Source organism: Arachis ipaensis, chromosome B09 (assembly GCF_000816755.2).
Source record: "Arachis ipaensis cultivar K30076 chromosome B09, Araip1.1, whole genome shotgun sequence".
Classification (NCBI taxonomy): Eukaryota; Viridiplantae; Streptophyta; class Magnoliopsida; order Fabales; family Fabaceae; genus Arachis; species Arachis ipaensis.
The window spans coordinates 24,466,797-24,486,064 of record NC_029793.2 but is presented as its reverse complement, the minus strand read 5'-3'; the positions used below and the strand labels follow the sequence as shown (position 1 = coordinate 24,486,064).

Genomic DNA, 19,268 nt, shown 5'->3' with positions numbered 1-19,268 from the left:
GAAAGACAACTTTAAGTTCAGAATCTCATAATTACCTTCATAAAACACCTAGGGAGTGGTAATAACATATTAATGAGGCAAAGATAAAGGAAAGATAAAAAGTTAAAGAAGAGATAAAAATCGAAGAAAAAGTCGGCAAAGTTTTAATGATAGAAAACAATAGAGACTAGAGAACGAACTAGGAGCTACATTGTTAGTTCTTGAGTTGCGCCTAGGGTTAGGTATAATATGAAAAGTTAAACTGTTTCAATATATACTTAATGAACCTATACTTGGGACATGCTAACTATTCATACCGAAATTTACATAAGCTATAAATACATACGTTAAACAGAGAAACCATAGCAAAGTAAAGAGACAAAGAGAAAAGATTAATCAGAGCAGAGTAAAGAGACAAAGAGAAAAGAGTAATATAACCAAGAGAATAGAGGAAAAGAGTATAAAAATAAAGAGTTAAATCTTGTGGCATGATATTCTGTTGTATATTCATCTGTTGCTTTTCCGTTGGCCCTAAAGGTCCTGTAGGCCCAAGTTCACCTACAGTAAGTTGTGATTCCTGTAGGTCGAAGTTCACCTAAAGCGAATATCAATTGTGTAGATCAGGGTGTTGCTCCTATAGGCTGAAGTTCACCTACAGAGAGTTGTGATTCATGTAAGCCAAAGTTCACTTACAGGGGCGCCATTTCTGTAAGCCGAAGTTCACTTACAGGGGTGCTATTTCTGTAAGCCGAAGTTCACTTATAGGGGTGCCATTTCTGTAGGCCAAAGTTCACCTATAGAAAGTTGTTGTGTTGTCTTTAGACTATTCTTGTAAGCCGAAGTTCACTTACAAGAGTGCTTTTCCTGTAGGCCGAAGTTCACCTACAGAGATAAAGCCATATCTAGGACTAGTTCCTAAGTAATGTCGGGCTACAGGGTGTAAACCGACACGTGAGCTCATGGCCTGCATAGGACAGACATGCATCATATTTGGTTGTGCATTCCCTCTGTTATGATTGTTGAATGAATGTATGCTTTGTTTGTTTGTATTCTATTCTCTGTGTCTGTGTTTTATTTTCTTGTATTCTTTTGTTCGTGTTTCGCTTTCTGTTTTTTCTATTTTTTCTATTTATCTATTTCTTCTGTTTACTGCTTCTTGATATTTTGCTATTAGTCTGCTAAACAACATAGAATTAATGAACGTAACTAATAACCCCGGCCCTACTAAGAACTCCCCAGTTCTTACCCCTTTTCTCTCCCTTTCCCATTCAGATGGAAGCATGAGTACCCTCCCGTAATCTACTAATGACCGTTTCGCAAAGAGGATTCCGCTCTAGGTAGTCTTCTGAGACTAGGGTGAATCTCGTTCTCTTTTTATATATATATATATATATATATATATATATACTGAGAGAACGAGATTCACCCTAGTCTCAGAAGACTACCTAGAGCGGAATCCTCTTTGCGAAACGGTCATTAGTAGATTACGGGAGGGTACTCATGCTTCCATCTGAATGGGAAAGGGAGAGAAAAGGGGTAAGAACTGGGGAGTTCTTAGTAGGGCCGGGGTTATTAGTTACGTCAACATCTGCACCCCGTTCGTATGCGCACTTTAGCCTAAATCATGTGTACGAGACTCCTGTTATGTGGCTACTTGATGGAGTACCAGTGGGACGTCATATGGCAATGTAAGATTGTGCAGAGGAGTAGTAGATGATCTTCCACCTTTTGATGACATTCGACCTGAGTCGAGTTTTGAAGACCTAGAATATTTTCCCTCGCTTTAGTAGTTTTGAGGGACTAGGTGAGTATAGAGCCTAAGCTAGTCTGGGTGCCAGCTTAGGGACTTTTTGAATAGGTCAGGGCCTGGGATGTTGTATGTATATATATGTATATAGTTATTATCTAGCTATATCTAGGGGTGATCTAACTAAAAATCTTTACTCTAATAAAGGCTGGATAACTAAATGTTGTTAACTGTTTGAGATGTATATAAGTGTGGTTGTTTATAACTGTTTTATTTGTTATTATTTGTGAAATGATTATGAATTATTCTGTTTATTAATCCAAATGTTTTCAAAAAAAAAAGTACCTCACAAAATAACTACGCTTTTAACAATGAATCAGGCTCATATAATTAAATAATAGATAATAATTAGGAAGACAAGTTGGTGACGCTCAGTTTCTAATATGATCTAGACATACTGAAATTTTGATTGTTACACCAGCCATTTGCAAGAACTTTGTGGGGGATTATTGGAGAATATCAAGATGAGAGATGACCACCCACGATGCGTTTTGTTTGTCCCTATTATATCTTTTTAAAAATTTAATATACTGGCATTAGGGGGTTTAGTGCCGCATACGTTTCCCTAGAATTTTTCTTTCTTTATTGATGCTTCTAGGTAAGACCGGACACATAATACGAAGGGAATGGTTTAAACCAATTTTAATATACTTCAACTACTTTGGTTTTATAAAATATTTTAATTATTATATCATGCAAAAATTTAATGCTTCTGTTCGATTGTTCATCTACTAAGTGGCTTAAACCAATATTAATGTTCTATTGTTCATATTTTATGTTTTGGTTTTTTTTTTTTTGGTTCACCAAAGTAGTTTAAATTAACCTTTTATTTTTTCAAAACATACTTAAATAAATTATTTACCCTATATTAAAACAACTTTCCACTAGTAACGAATGGAATGAGAATTTCAAAAACTAGTAACGCACAATAACTGTATAGGCCATATCATTGGATTCCGAATCGGTTGTCCACGTGTGCGATCATGATGGTGGTTGATGTATCCGTATCTTTAGTGTTTTTCCTTCGAGATTTCAATTGATTTACTAAGAATTTCTGTGGAATAATCAATGAATTTAAGGTTAGAGTGAACATTACCTTGATTAGTTGAATTCCATTGATTACAGAAAGTTTTAGAAAAAAATAAAAAGAAACATAACAAAAAGGAGGATGAAGAGCAACAAATAGAATGCTCCCTGTGACAAACAATAACAAGCAGAATGCTTTTTGTGAAGGATAGAAAGCTCACTAGAAGGATAAGATGAAGGACGTAAAACGTGAACTCCATCACGTACCACGTGAGGGAAGAAAATGGATCTGTGTGTGCGTATGCACAAGCACATATCATTCACCCTTTTCATGTAGTATAACGCGAGGGAGAAAAAGGAGACAACAATTGAAGAAAGTGGCTCACATACAACGTAGCCTATTTCACGTTGTACATGAGCTTAACAGAATGTATTCCATGCCAAGAATTTGCTTCACGTATAACGTGACACAAGCCACGTACCACGTGGGCTTTGGTGCTGCTCCTAGGGCCTCAATTCAAGTCACTCAATTGTTCAATTCTTCATCAATTCAAGGCTCAACTGAAAGTCCACTAATCTTAGAATTAATTGAAGACTACAAGGAGATAAAGATTGGAAATTATACTAGAGGTAATCATTAATTAGATAGATTTGATTCTGTTTTAGTTTTGATTCGGTTTAATTTGAATTTAAATTTAAATTAGCATTAGTATTTAAGGCAGATGGGGACTATCTCGGAAGGAGGCTCTCGGCTACTTCGGCAGTTTTATTTTTCAAGGATTTCAAGGAAGAATATGAGTTTTTAATTCCCCTCTATTAATGTTAGGAGCTCTGTTGATTCTGTGGATTAATGTTCTAAGCTTTTTACATCTTTGATTAATGCATTGATTTCTTTTCAAGAATAGGTTTTTGTTCTTCATCTTAAAGGGTTTGAATGTATTGGAAAACAATTCTTCTTTGATTTGAATTCTTTTAACTTCTTGGAAAAGTTGATTAATTGAATTAAGTTTCAAAACCGATTCTCATAATTGATACGTTTTAAAACTGGATTTGATAAGTGACATAAAATAAACTAGGGGAGATTCTTATGAATTGTGTGGTTTATGAATCAATGAACGTTCTTCAACTCTTTTCTTAAGTAATTGGCTAAGGGATTAGTGATTAATTAGGTTAAAGGGAATAAAATCACCAAGGGATTGGAGTTTGATTATTTTGCCATGATTGTATCTTTGCATGATCAAGGTGGAAAGTGAACAGTATTAATCCGAAAGAGTTAACATCTCCAAAAGCTTAACTTTCTTAATCATACATCTTTATCACACTCACGGTTGCTCTATTTTTGCTTCTGGTTGGTTTTTGTTAATACTTTTCAAAACCCTAAATTGATTGTCTGGCTAGATTAATCGGTTGATTTTTCTTGCTTAATCTGTTAATCCTCGTGGGATCGACACTCACTCACTGTGAGTTATTACTTGGTATGACCCGGTGCACTTTCTGGTGTCTTGTGGTTTGTAAATTCTGCATCACTGGCATACAGATCATGATGACAGAACAAAACTTGTGATAGAAGGCTAAAAGTTTCACTGAATACCAATATGCAGCAGTTGTTTTGTTCAACATATACCAATCTTTTGCACCCCTGCCACACTTACCACGCTAAGCTTCTTGTGAATATACTGGCGAAAGAAAAACCACACCCAACTATCTGAGAGGATGTCGCAGGAATCCATCACAGACCTAAGTCAGACCATTAGTGCGGACGACCTCACGGAACTATCAATTGCTGATCTGATTGACATCATCCATAGAGAGGAAAAATGTGTAGACTGTGACATGGTTGAGGCTACATTAGTCAAAAAGGAGGAGAATTTGAAGGCTCAACTTCATATGTACTGAGAACAACTAAGGGTGGCAAAGGTGGCATAGTTGACCGCCGATGTCAGGTTGAAGGCCAAGGAGATGGAAGTGGAGGAAGGGGAAAAGGCACTGCGGCGGCTAGAAATGATGTTGCGGATTGCGCGGCACAAGAATGAAATCACAGTTCTCCAAATGGATAACAAAGCAAATGCATTAATGGCGCAGATCGAAAAGCTTCAACAATAAGAACAATATGACGTGGCAAAGTGGCATGAACTGGCACACAGCGTCGCTGCTTTAAAGGACGAGCATAAAGTCTTGCTCAGTGGTGCTGATGTTGAAGCGGAGCAAACAGCACATGGCTGTAACGAACAGGAGCCTGCCAAGCAGAATGAAGACGGTGCTGGAGGTATTTGACTTGGTGCATATATTGATATGTTATGTTATGTTGTTTTTCATTGAGGCCTGTATGAACGATTTATTTGCTTGGTTTGTTTAGTCGCTCTTTTGATTTTTAGGAATGCTACTTATAACTCAGACACTCTAATTATATCTACTTTCAGTTCATTCTTAAAGTGTCTTTATCTTAAATTGTTTTAAATTACTCATAACCCAGACACTCTACTTATAACTCAACCAATATAACACACACGTCTAAAATCATGTAAGGAGTTGACACATAATTAAGGATTTATGTTGTGCTGGTGCCAATTACCATACCCAAATCATGACCCCTGAACATATCGGCAACTAATTATGTGTATGTTAACAAAAACCTAGTTATGGATTTGCCCTTTTTGGGCAAAGAAGTATTACACCACAAGAAGAAACTTTCTGAGTGATTTTCATATTGATTCGGAAGATTAATATTCTATGTTGAGTAGTCAGTATATATTCGGCTTTGGGAGCAGTTCTATATAAATGTCATCTCCATTTTGTATGTTTACCATGCGGGTGGCGGTAGCGAGGGATAGGCAAGCATATGATACGCCCCCTCCCCCATCCTTTTTTTTTTTATATAAAAGTTAACTATTTTAAGTATGGAATGTTATTACATCCAATATAACCTTATTTTTAATGTGGAAAACAAATCGTGTAATTATGTAAAATAAATATTCATATTGTTTAATCCAGAAGCGGTTAATTGTTAACATTGTGTTGTGTCCTATATTAGCACAAACAAAGCGTTTGATTCTCAAGAATAATTATGGGTTTCTTCCAATGAAAATTATAATATTATATTTTTTAACATACCCTCATTTTACACTAGATAAAAAAATAAAGAAATGTTATCATATTATCATTTTCAGCATATCGTAATATTATGTCAAATTATAAGAGAGACAAATGTTTCGAATTAAATTGCTTGGATGAACATAGAATACGAAGGGAGTGGTTTAAACAAATTTCAAAGTACTTCTCTCCGAGGTTATAATAAACCAACTAGTGCAATTACATATTCTTTAAATATTGTCCTTTATTCAGCCTTTAAAAGAAAGATAAAACAAAAAATAAGTAACTTCTCTGATTTTTTGAACAATTGATACGTAAAACTGGATATTCAAATTAATTAAATAATAATAATAAATCCTTAAAAATCCTTACCAAAGGCTGAATTTTAAAGGACAAGTAGAAAATCTCTAAACCAATTATATTGTACGAATACAATCCCATACTCAATTGGTACATATATACATGTTCATTATTCAACTTTTCTATTCATTTTATATACCATCATCAATTTTTAGTGCACATCTAATAAAATCTTACATTAATCAGCTAAGTTGATTTTACAGAATATTTTAATGATTATATCCTGTAGTAATTTAATACTTCTGTTAAATTGTTTAACTATGATAAACCCATATTTTATGATATATTTTGTACCTAATTTAAGTGATTTATTCAATCCTTCACTCACTTATTCATATAAATTGCATGGTTTTACTTTCCCTTCCTTATTATGTGATGTATGTGAAAAACATGTTTCCTATGCTTTAAAAATAATTATTTTAATTACCCTTTACTTCCATTCGATGCCGTGATTCGTGTGTTGAGTAGTTTCAGATCTTCTAAGGCAGGAATGACTTAAAGGATGGAAAGGAAACATACAAAATTGGAAGGAAAGCACAAAACTGAGTTTTTGAAGAAACTGGCAATGACGCGACCGCGTGATTGACGCGATCGCGCACCTTGAGCGAAACGCATATGACGCGGACGCATGACTGACGCGACCGCGTGACAAGGAAAACTCCAAATGACGCGACCGCGTGACCCACGCGGACGCGTGACAGAGGCCACGCACCAGAAATTACAGAAAACGCTCCCAGCGATTTCTGAAGCCCTTTTTGCCCCAAATCCAAGTCCAGAAGGCACAGATCAGAGGTTATGAAGTGTGGGAATGCATCCATTCAGAAGAGAGTCTCCAATTTTAGTTAGTTTTCATGATTTAGATTTAGTTTGAGAGGGAGATTCTCTCTTCTCTCTTTAGGATTAGGATTTAGATTTGGGGTTTTATTCGCTTTCAGGATTATCTCTTTTTATCAGATTCAATATTCTTTTTTATTATTTTCTCAATTTAATTTATGAATTCTTCTATGTTACAGATTACTCTTTTGAATTAATGTTATTTGAGGTATTTCAGTTTATGATTGCTTTCTTTTATTTATGTTACTGTTATTCCCAATCTAAAGACATATTTATTCCAGTAGATTTATTTTTCTCCCTTTTGGTCTTGGTTAAGAAATTAGTAACTCAGGAGTTATCAAACTCAAACATGATTGATAATTGTTATCTTTGCTAATTGAATTGAACTTCAATAATCCCAATCTTTCCTTAGGGATTAACTAGGATTTGAAGATCAAACTAATTAGTCACTTGACCTTTCCTTACTTTAAGTAAAGACCAACTGAGTGGAATTAAGATTCAATCTTCATCATCATTAATAAGGATAACTAGGATAGGACTTCTAATTTCTCATACCTTGCCAAAAGTTAATTTTACAGTCATTTATTTACTTTACAGTCTTTTACTTATTTTAATTGCGATTTAAATTACTTGTTCCTCATCTTCAAAACCCCGATTTACAATCTCCATAACCAATAATAAGAACATACTTCCCTGCAGTTCCTTGAGAAGACAACCCGAGGTTTAAATACTTCGGTTATCAATTTTTAAGGGGTTTGTTACTTGTGACAACCAAAATGTTTGTACGAAGGGATTTCTGTTGGGTTAGAGACTATATCTACAACGCGACTGTTTTTATAAAATTCTTTACTGGCAAAAATCCTAACGTGAAAATGGCGCCTTTGCCGGGGAACTGCAATCTTGTGCCTTATTATTGGTTATTGTAAATATTTTTATTTTACTTGTTTATTTGTCTTTATTTTCTCCTTTTACTTCCATTGGCTACTATGAATTCTCACCCCTCTCGCTTTGACTTTGGTTCTAATATTGTTGAAAGGAGTGAAAGCTATAACAGGAACATGCATCAAGGTCTGAGCAATCAAAGATGGATGGAACCAAGAGGATCTGATCAACCCTTTAGGCAACAACACCCTCCAAGATATCATGGACAAAGACCATTCTACAATGCATATCAAGCCAATAGACATGGTGGACAACCTTATAGTTACCAACAAGCCCTACCCTGTGCTTATAGGCCATCCTCTCAACATAACTTTGAACCACCACACTCACAAGCTTCTTTTCACCATTCGCCACCATATGATCCTCATTTACCCCGATTCCAATCCAATTACTCCCAAACACCACCACTTCCCAATGTACCACGTCCAAATCTATCACCCCGAGAATCAGAGGTTCGCCTCAAGGAAACAGTAGATCAACTCCAAACAACCCTTTATCAACTGGAGCAAGCTGTAAGTCTATTATCTTCTAGACGTTCGAACATTCAAGGGCCTCCCAGAGCCCCATGTGGACAATTTGATGAAGAGCGTAGCATGAAGGAGATACTAGAAACTCCAGTGGACAAGACAGAGCATGACTTCATACTAGAACAAGTAGAGGAAGCTGTCATTATAAAAGAAGAAGAGTTGGTTGAAGACTTAGGAGACGCTGAACTTCCATGGGAATCCAGAGTTATGCAGAATTCTGTCAAAAACGTTACAATTGATGCTAAGGAGGATAGTGCACAACTCCCAAAGCGAGTATTTTATGAAGAACTAGACGGAATAATCCAAGAAGCAAGTTTCCTTGATGATGATAATCTCAAGTTAAGTTCTCCCAGTAGTGAACTTGCATCAGCAAGTGAATTCTCTGAGATTGAAGAATCTTCCCCAAGTGATTACGAAGATGATGCGGAGGTAGATTTCTCTCAACCTCCCATTTATGACTTAAGCGACGAGGAAGACATAGAAGGCTTTGATCAGGACATGGATGCAATTGAAGAAGTCGGCAAGGAAGTGAAGAAATTCACCAAAGAGCACAAGGGAGTAGAACTCACAGAACCACTGGAAACACCTATCCCAAGGCCATTACCACCCAATACAAGCTTCAAGCGGGTACAATCCTTAACCTTTATCTTTACTTTTCCACTTGAATATGGTTTGCTTGAAACAGATGGCCAGCTTAGAGCTCTCTGCGGCTTTAAGAGTAAGAGGGAAATGTCTCGTACTCAGAGCTGGTGCACAAGGTTCAATAAGGTTCTACACGTCAACTCGAAGTGCACGGATTGGCATCATGATCAATCGAATGGATCTAGGAAAACGTTTGGTCACCTTGGTGAGAATCTAATTTCTAAACTGCCCGGATGGAAAGATATAGATCAAGACGAAGGCGGATTTAAAAGCAAAGTTTGGGATCCTAGAATCTATTATGACATTCGTCACCCCGGGAGCCTGAGAATCTGTTTGAAGCTGCTTAGAAGCTTTACATGCCTAGTTTGGGACCTCAGAGGCTATTGGCATTCCAAGCATTGGTGGAGATTTCTGGATGAATTTAAGCGCAAGCCGCCATAACAGGAAGCTCATCCAATGTCCAACTTAAGGACTTTAACTAAAAGTGCTAGGTGGGAGACAACCCACCATGGTATGGTCGTTTCTTTTTCAGTTTTATTTCGTGTTATTTATTTTTGTTTTCCTTATCAATCGAACCTGAATATTATTCATTTGCATTACATACTACATAATTGCATACCTGCATAAAAAAAAAGTAGGCGTGCGACGCGACCGCATCACTCATGCGATCGCGTCAGTTGCGAAAAACAACCCCCACGCGTCTGCGTCATTCACGCGGCCACGTGATCTGGAGATCGGCGCAAAATCCCCAACGTCCAGAGAGTTAGGCTGGAATCGTGCGGCCATTGTGCGTTTCGCACAAAACGACCCACGCGATCGTGCCACCCACGCGATTGCGTCACTTGCACAACACCAATCCCACGCGACAGCGTGAGCGACGCGATCGCGTCGCATGGATTGCACAACACCCCAAAGGAGACAGAGAGTTGCACTGAAACGACGCTGGAATTGTGCGTTTAGCACAAATTCCAGCAACGCGGTCGCATGCCTCACGTGACCGCGTCATTTACTCCTTTATCCATTCCTTGCGATCACGTGTCCCACGCGATCGCGTCAACCCTCATTCCACCCCAGCCACACGACCGTGTGCCCCACGCGATCGCGTGGATTCAAATTTACTAACACCCCCCAGTCACGCGAACCCTACCCATTCGCGCCCCCAACCCCCTTCTCCTTCCTCTCTTCTCTCCAAACAACCACCACCACCCCCACCACCCCACCGACCACCGCCACCCCCGTCGACCACCCAGAACCCACCGCCACGCCANNNCCCTACCCCATTACCCTACCACCAAAGCCCCTGCCTCCAAACAGCCCTCACCGCCGCACAACCACCATCAACCACTGCGTCAGCCGCCACCACCACCATCCCCCAGCCACCTCTCTGCCCCACCTTCTTTCATACGCCTTCTAGGTTCCGCCAAACGCCACCTTTCTTTCAATTCCTAGTTAATTACATATTTTTCTGTTTATGTTCATATTTAGGCTAGTTAGATATGCATGTTGTAGTGGATTCTAGGTTGTTAGGTAGCCTAGGATGTGGTTAGTGGATTTAGGCCTGATTACTTGCGCTGTTCGTGTTTCTTGCTTTATTAATTTCGCAATTCTGCTGTTGCTGTGATGTTAGTATTATTTATATGATGTAATTTCTTGTTTCATGCTGCTCTTTACACTGCTTTTTCATGTTCATAGTCCCCATATGTAATTGCCGCTATCTTTTTCATTCATATGAACTATTCTGATTGCTGATTATTTTCCGGGAACATCCAATTTTAGCCGGAATGCTGTCCAAATTTCTATAAATTGTTTTGATTTTCATTCTTGTTTTGGTTTTGGCAAACTTTGAACTCTGCTTTACTCTGCTTTTACCAAACCAATTCATGAATGTCAGGGCACGCTTTCTTATTCTTTTCAATTTCCTGGTTTATAAGATGCATCTTGGATGATTCAATTCCACTTTTTGCTATTTTCATTTGATTCATCCTTAACTTCCTTGTTTGAATTTGAGTTATCTGTTGCTTTAATTTGTGAATTCTCGTTATTTAGAAAATACTCATCATGCCACTTACTCTGACCCACTTTTTACTAATTCACTAATTTTAACTTCCTTACCTCTTTTTCATTCCTAACCCACTTACCTTTCAAAACATCTCTTCTGGTTTTTCACTATTCTCTCTAACATTCTAACCAAGGCATGACGGACGTGTTTCCTACTTAACATGAATCCTTTTACATTTTGGATTGTGAATTTTTTCTCGGACTTTTAACTCCTATACAATCCTTAATGCACATTTACTTAACTCCTTTTCATTATTCTATTGCTCCTTTGCCATTATATGCTTCTTTCGATATTGCCTACCTGCTTTTCTATTTTTATTATATCCTGGTTTTCTGTTTTTCAGGATGTCTGACACCCAGAGAAAGGGAAAAGTAAAGGCAACAACTGGCAAACAGAAAAGAGGAGAATCCTCTATGTCCATACTGGACATCATGCACGATGACTCCTGGCGGGAGAAACACTTTACCCCGTAGGAGAAGGCTGACCAGCTACTCCCTGCTACTGATCCCATTAGATTTGTAAACCGTTACTGCGAGCTGAAGTATCCGGTGTTTGCAATCTCCAGGAACCTATACCTGGAGAGGACTTTGAAAATCCCAGAAGAACTCCAGCAATACACCTCTGCTCAGATCAAACAAAGAGGCTGGTTCTTCCTGGAGAGAAACCTGACTGAGGTCAATGCATCTTGGGTAAGGGAATTTTACTGCAATTACTTCAAAACTTCCCTAGATGCAGTGAACCTAAGAGGGAAGCAGATACTGGTCACTGAAGAGGCCATAGAAGATATTCTGAAGCTTCTGCCTAAATCCGATCAGTTGGATGGTTATCAAAAAGCTGAGGAGGATATGCGCTTCATGAAGTTTGATTGGGATGCAGTCAAGGCCAGGATAGCCCTTGACCCGACCGTTCCATGGATCATGGGTCAGAACACCACCATGCCAAAGGGAATCAAGCGGATTTACTTAAATGATGAGGCTCGGCTATGGCATCAGATACTTAGCAACTTTATTATGCCAAGTACTCACGAGACGGAGATACTTGCCGCTATGATCACCCTCCTATGGTGTGTGATGGAGGGTAAGGACCTATACCTGCCACGCTTCATTCAGTACTACATGGCCAGGGTCCACGTCCGAGGCACCCTCCCCTTTCCATATCTGATTACACAGCTTGGCCGTCGAGCTGACGTGCCTTGGGAGGATGCTGATGAAAAGCCACCTGCTGCAGAATGCAAGAAGATTATCCCTCACAACAGGAACTTTCTGGCTTTGAGCTACAGACCTCCATTCCTCACTCCTACTGATGAGACAGCCACACCATCTGCTGGCCCCTCTTCCTCTACAGCTACCCCAGCTACCCCTGCTACCACCACAGCACCTCCTCTGCAGCAGGCAGATCCTCAGACCACCACCACAGAGACTCCAGCTACCCATCCTTTCAGTGATGACACCCCTTCACACCCTGCTTGAGTGAGCATCAGGGACGATGCTTCATTTTAAGTGTGGGGAGGTCGCCATCTCTGGCGTATTTTTTTAGTGAACCACTACAGACTCCTTCATTTTATTTTGCTATTTTTCTGTATTTTTCTCTTTTATTTTTATTTTTATTTTCTTAGTACTTATACATTGCTATTTTCATGTATTTTTACTCTATTTCTGCATGTTGCACTCTTAGTTCATATTTTAGCCATTTAGTTTAGTTGCAATTCTAACTTATTAGTTATAGAAATTGTGGATTAATTAGTATAGTTTACCCTTTTTAGCATAAGATAGCTTAGTTTAAATTGAAAATATAAAAGGAAGTAAACTAGAGACTTGAACATAATAGAAATAATCCACACACCTTGTGTATATAGCATCACATGTTAGTTAGTTAGCAACATTTCATCAAGGAGGAACACTAGAACTTTAGAGCCACCTTAAGAATTACATTGAGAATAATGGGAACTCTTAATTTTACTTGCATGACATACATAACTGATATATAATTTTTGACTTAGAGAACACACAGCCTGTGAGTTTTGAGCTTAATTATATGGTTACATTCAAACCATAATTTTTATTTCTGTGTGTTCCACCCTTCTTTTTTATTCTGGTGTTCTTTACTTTGTTTTAATCTATATGTCCGATTATAGAATAGAAATACATACCAAGACGCCATTGTTTGATTTTAGCTCACTTATCCCAAATTAGCCTACCTTTTACATCACCCTTGTTAGCCCCCTTGAGCCTTTAAATCCCCTCTTATTCTACAAACCACATTACTAGCCTTAAGCAGAAAAACAAAATAAAAATCCCAAGTTGAATCCTTGGTTAGCTTAAGATAGAAATTGTGTAATTGTTTAAGTGTGGGAAACCTATTGGGAACATGGATGATAAAAACAAAGGGTAGAAAGTTGAAAAAAATAAAATAATTCAAAATAAAAATTTTTGGGAAGCATGCTCATGTGAAATCAAAATAATTGAATTACCATATGCATTAAAAAAATAAAAAAATAAAAAAAAATAAAAATAATATTTATTTTTTTGAATAAAGGGGAATACAAAAGAATTCTCCAAATGCAAAATAAAGCAATGCACATGGGATAAAAATAAAAAAATTGAAATATGAGCATGTAACATCAAAAGTGGAAAAATATGGATAAAATAGGTAAAGAAGCTTTGCTTTACAAAGTATGTATGTTAGGTGAGATCTTAGACTAATTAAGGATTCGCTTAATTAGCTCACTTAGCCTTATACATATACCCTTACCTTTACTTTGGCCCCATTACAACCTTAATTAAAGACCTCATGACTTTTGTATGCCTATATTCTATAATTGTTAATTGGTTAGATGAAGAACAAAGTTATAGAAAGTAAGGATAAAAAGGAGAATAGAGTGATTAACCCAATAACACTGAGTGACTAGAGAGTAAACACAAAATCCAGTGAGGGTTCAATAGCTCATTAACATATATCTCTGCTTGAATTATTAATTGTCTTGCAAGTCTATAAAATATTTTTCTTTCCCATCTCAATTGTAAAAGTGCTTTATCATTATCTAAGGTTTGGCTATATATATGATTCCTTGAGAATGTGAATTAATTCAACTAAATGTAAGCTTTATATACAAGTGAATAAAAACAATTAGAATTGCATGACGCATTTAGGTAGTTGCATTTAGAATAGATTGTATTGCATGAGATTCCACCACTTCAACCTTACCTTACTCTTTATCTTGGATTTAGCATGAGGACATGCTATTGTTTAAGTGTGGGGAGGTTGATAAACCCATATTTTATGATATATTTTGTGCCTAATTTAAGTAATTTATTCAATCCTTTACTCACTTATTCATATAAATTGCATGGTTTTACTTTTCCTTCCTTATTATGTGATGTATGTGAAAAACATGTTTCCTATGCTTTAAAAATAATTATTTATTTTATTCGCTTTCAGGATTATCTCTTTTTATCAGATTCAATATTCCTTTTTATTATTTTCTCAATTTAATTTATGAATTCTTCTATGTTACAGATTACTCTTTTGAATTAATGTTATTTGAGGTATTTCAGTTTATGATTGCTTTCTTTTATTTATGTTACTGTTATTCCCAATTTGAAGACATTTTTATTCCAGTAAATTTATTTTTCTCCCTTTTGGTCTTGGTTAAGAAATCTGTAACTCAGGAATTATCAAACTCAAATATGTTTGATAATTGTTATCTTTGCTAATTGAATTGAACTTCAATAATCCCAATCTTTCCTTAGGGATTAACTAGGATTTGAAGATCAAACTAATTAGTCACTTGACCTTTCCTTACTTTAAGTAAAGACTAACTGAGTGGAATTAAGATTCAATCTTCATCATCATTGATAAGGATAACTAGGATAGGACTTCTAATTTCTCATACCTTGCCAAAAGTTAATTTTACAGTCATTTATTTACTTTACTGTCTTTTACTTATTTTAATTGCGATTTAAATTACTTGTTCCTCATCTTCAAAACCCCGATTTACAATCTCCATAACCAATAATAAGAACATACTTTCCTGCAGTTCCTTGAGAAGATGACCCGAGGGTTAAATACTTTGGTTATCAATTTTTAAGGGGTTTGTTACTTGTGACAACCAAAACGTTTGTACGAAGGGATTTCTGTTGGTTTAGAGACTATATCTACAACGCGACTGTTTTTATAAAATTCTTTACTGGCAAAAATCCTAACGTCAAACTACTAATTATTCATGCAATAACTATTTTGGTTTTTCTCTTCTATATTCAGGCACGTGAGGTTTTATTTTTTTGGTGACGTGAAGTCAGAATGTATTCATACAGTAAAGAGGGCTATACTATAGGATTGGTATAGTTTTAACAACACTATTAATAACCCAATCCATTAGCCCAACATTCGTCTCACAGAAAATATATAGCTCTAGGTCCACTAAAAAACTAAAAGTATACAGCTTCATTATTTTTTTCACATTCGTATTGGCTGCAACACAGCCCAACTAAATTCGGTGCAAAAATAACCCGCCAAAACCCGAAATCTATTCTCCTTTTCCTTCATCGGTCTTCTACCTCTCCAGCTTCTCCATGCTGCTTCCATCCTTCGTCTTTGATCTTCTCTGGCAAAGCGAATCCTCTGCCTGAACCACTACTCCATGTCATCCATGGGGATCGAGTCTTGTTCCGGCGATGACACGACCATTGCGTAATCCTCCGAACGCATGCATTGACGCAGATGCGAGATTCAGCGAGTGGAAAATTTTTGCGGTTACTTCCAGCAACATGAACTATATACACAGCATGATGGAGAGTGACAGAAGCGTAAACATCAATTCATTTCTTGTATGCATCAAATGACGTCCATGACGCATCTCCTTCCTTCCTAGCCCAACTCCATCATCTATTAGTTAACGTAATACACAATAATTAACTGTAATTAATTTCAACTTACAAAATTATAAACTTTTTCTACATAAACCCAGATAGTTTTCAGATCTAACAAAAACAACCAGTAGGAAAATAAATTTTTTAAAATAACCCCTCTGACACAAAAGCAGTAAAAGGTATTTACTAACTAATAAAAGAAGATAAGTAACAGGGTGATCTCTACCGTTGGATTAAAAAACAAAATTGATCCAACGGCCCTCATCAAGATGCGCATTGGTCAACGAAAGTGAAGTGTTATGCACACTGGTCAGCCAAAGACGCACGGCTCACCGAATCTGTGCCTGTTTTTGTTTTCTTTTCTTGTTTTGTGCTAATTGTTGTGTTTTTGCTCTTTTTTTTCTCTGTTGTGTGGGTCAAGGATAGTTTCAGATCTGTTGGGAGAAAAGGCTTCAAAATATAGTTTGGACTTTCGACCCAAGGAAAAAATTTTTGTGGTTTTGGTCTAAAGTAAAACTGTTAGAATTTGATGACCCAAAAAGTAGAACAATTATGAGTGTGTTTTTTTGTCCTTGAAAAAAAATTTCATAGAAATAGTTAAACGATATTTACAGATAACAAAAAATATTAGTTTTATATGTAAGACCCAGAATATTTGAAAAGTCTTATTATGATCAAGTCTCAAATCCTACAGTTATTTATAGCCTTAATTTCAGAGATTATTTTACTAAAGATAATTAAGGCAAGTTTTGATTTATTGGATTTGAGATAAGTTATGATTATTATCCAATTTTATAATTATTGGATTATTTTCTATATTTAAAGTATAAGGTTGATAGTTATGAAATAATAAGGATTTTATATGATTTGGATTAGATAAATAATATTTTAAATATTATTACTGCTATTTTGGAAAATGAAGAAATTAAGTATACTATTTCTAATTTTTTGATTTGGGCATTTTATTGAAAATAATTTGTGAAATTGGTGAGCAAATAGTATTTTCTATATATAATTAGTATTGGATTTAATTTGGATTTCAATTACTATATTATTCCCAATTTTAAGTGAAATTACCAATTTACCCCTAACCCTAAAACCCTAACCCATGACCCGGTAACCCATTGTTTTTCCCATGCCCCAACTGCAGCCGAAACCCCCTTCTTCCTAACTCAGCAGCAGCGTTTCTCCATGATGGAAAAGGAAAATAGAAACAGAAAAGAAGATGAGGGGGAATCAGAAGCACAACACCCACGGTGCACGATGTCCGAAGGAGAAGAAGAGGAGAGGAAAAAGGAGGCCGCGCCGGCGCGTTGGGCTTCATCACTGCCATCGCGTCGCCGTCACCGGCCCTACGAGTGGCCATCCGCACTGCTGCCGCCGTTCTGCGACGAGAGGATGTTCGCAGAGGGTAGCGTCGGAGAGAGGGAGAGGCTGAGCGTGGGGCTTTCGCCGTCCTCCTCGTCGCGGACTAGCTCGCCGCCGCCGCTGTGATGCTCACGCCGTCGTCCTCCTCACCGCGAAGTCTGAGTCCTCGCCATCCATGGAGGGCCGAAGAGAGAAGCTCGAGCAGAAGAGAGAGAGAGAACGTCAGAAAAGGGGGTCCCTATTCTGCGGCCGTGCCTCCGCCGTCGCGGGTCCTCCGCTGCCCTTCCACCATCGCCGAAGTCCTCCATCACCGTGGCTTGCTGTTCGAAGCTGCTGCCTCTCCACTACTGGAGGTCTGCCCCGATCCGGTTTGAAGGAGAGGACGCCATTGAGTGGGGGAAACGCCTCTGTCACGCTCCTCGGTCACTGGTGGTGGAGCCGCGTCGCCGTCACCCCTGGGTTGCTGTTCTTACCACCGCTGCTAAAACCACCACCGAGGCTTTTGCCGTTTCTGCTGCCGGAGAATGCAGCTTAGCCACCGGAAAACCACTGCCGGTAAGGGTCCTTGCATTTGGTCTTCATTCCTTTCTATTCATGGGTCTTTATCGTCATGACGTTGTTGTGCAGTCGCGGTTGTCGGAGTCTTATATTGCCGCTGCCGCTTGAGGCGGCTGACGCAGCCGCTACCAGGTTGATATGGAGCTGCGGCTATTTTGTTAATTCAGTGAGTATTTTACGTTTCGAAACCTCCGCGTTAATGTCTTGTTATGTATATTAAGGTCTTGCGGTATTATTGTGTTAGGAGTTAGAATCCGGTTTGCTTATGCCGCTTGTAGCTGTTTCTGATTTTGTAACAAGTAGAGCCGAGGTTTTGGTTGCCGGTGATTTTGAGTTGAGGCGGAAACGGGCTTGATGAGGCGTTTGGATTATGGAATTGCGTTTTGAGGTAGGGGCGCTTTCCAAAAACTATAGTTTATTATTGGAATTATTACATATGGGTACTGATGTGAGATATTGCATGAATCACTGGTGCGATTATCTTCATGTATCCTATTACAGTAATTCCTAAAAACCCTCTACTGAGAACCCTTTCGAGGATGATGTTCTCACCCCCTACATTTTTCCCCTTTCAGGATGTGGGCGCAGAAGTTACGAAGAGCTTATTTAATTGTTGTTGTGATGCTCTGTATTCGCATGCCTAGTGGATCTTGTTTAAACTACTTTGATTTAAGATCTTTTCTAGTATGGCTTGACTCCTTTTTAGTACATCTTAAACTTCTTGAATGTTCTTCTGAGATGGTGATTTCAAGAACACTTTTGGAGTCTTGTTTTGAACTTTTTAAAGAAGTTTCGAACTCTCTTGTAAGAAGTTTTAAACGGAATTTATTTTCTGTTGCTTGATTGAGAGTGAAACCATTATTCGATTTTGACAAAAATTGCTCTTAAAGTTGGCATGCGTTATTGGATTTCTTTGATTCAAGGATTATCTTTGAGGTTGTCAATTGAATTGTGTCTAGTAAACTTCATTGCTTGAGTATCCTTGGTTATCTAGGATTGGATACATTCTCTCAAATCTTTGAGTACTATCCTTGACATTTGACTCTCCTTTTTAAATCTTGTATCCTCCTGAGTAGACTCGAGAATTGTTTTGATATCACGTGCGACTTGTAGACGTAGTAACGCGATACGTTAGTTCTTTAAGACGTGATGTGTATACGGAAGTTGAAGCGGTAGGTGTGCAACGTATGAGTTGTGGGCATTTTGTT

General features: G+C 37.8%; 1 long non-coding RNA gene across 2 annotated transcripts; it reads left to right on the top strand.

Annotated features, from left to right (window-relative positions):
- LOC107617098 lies at window positions 17,358-18,684 on the top strand. 2 transcript variants are annotated; one of them, XR_001614802.2, is made up of 4 exons: window positions 17,359-18,057; window positions 18,130-18,226; window positions 18,305-18,448; window positions 18,636-18,684. It is a non-coding gene; the product is annotated as an uncharacterized LOC107617098 (long non-coding RNA). The 2 variants fall into 2 exon arrangements; XR_002353978.1 differs by having other exon boundaries at window positions 17,358-18,226.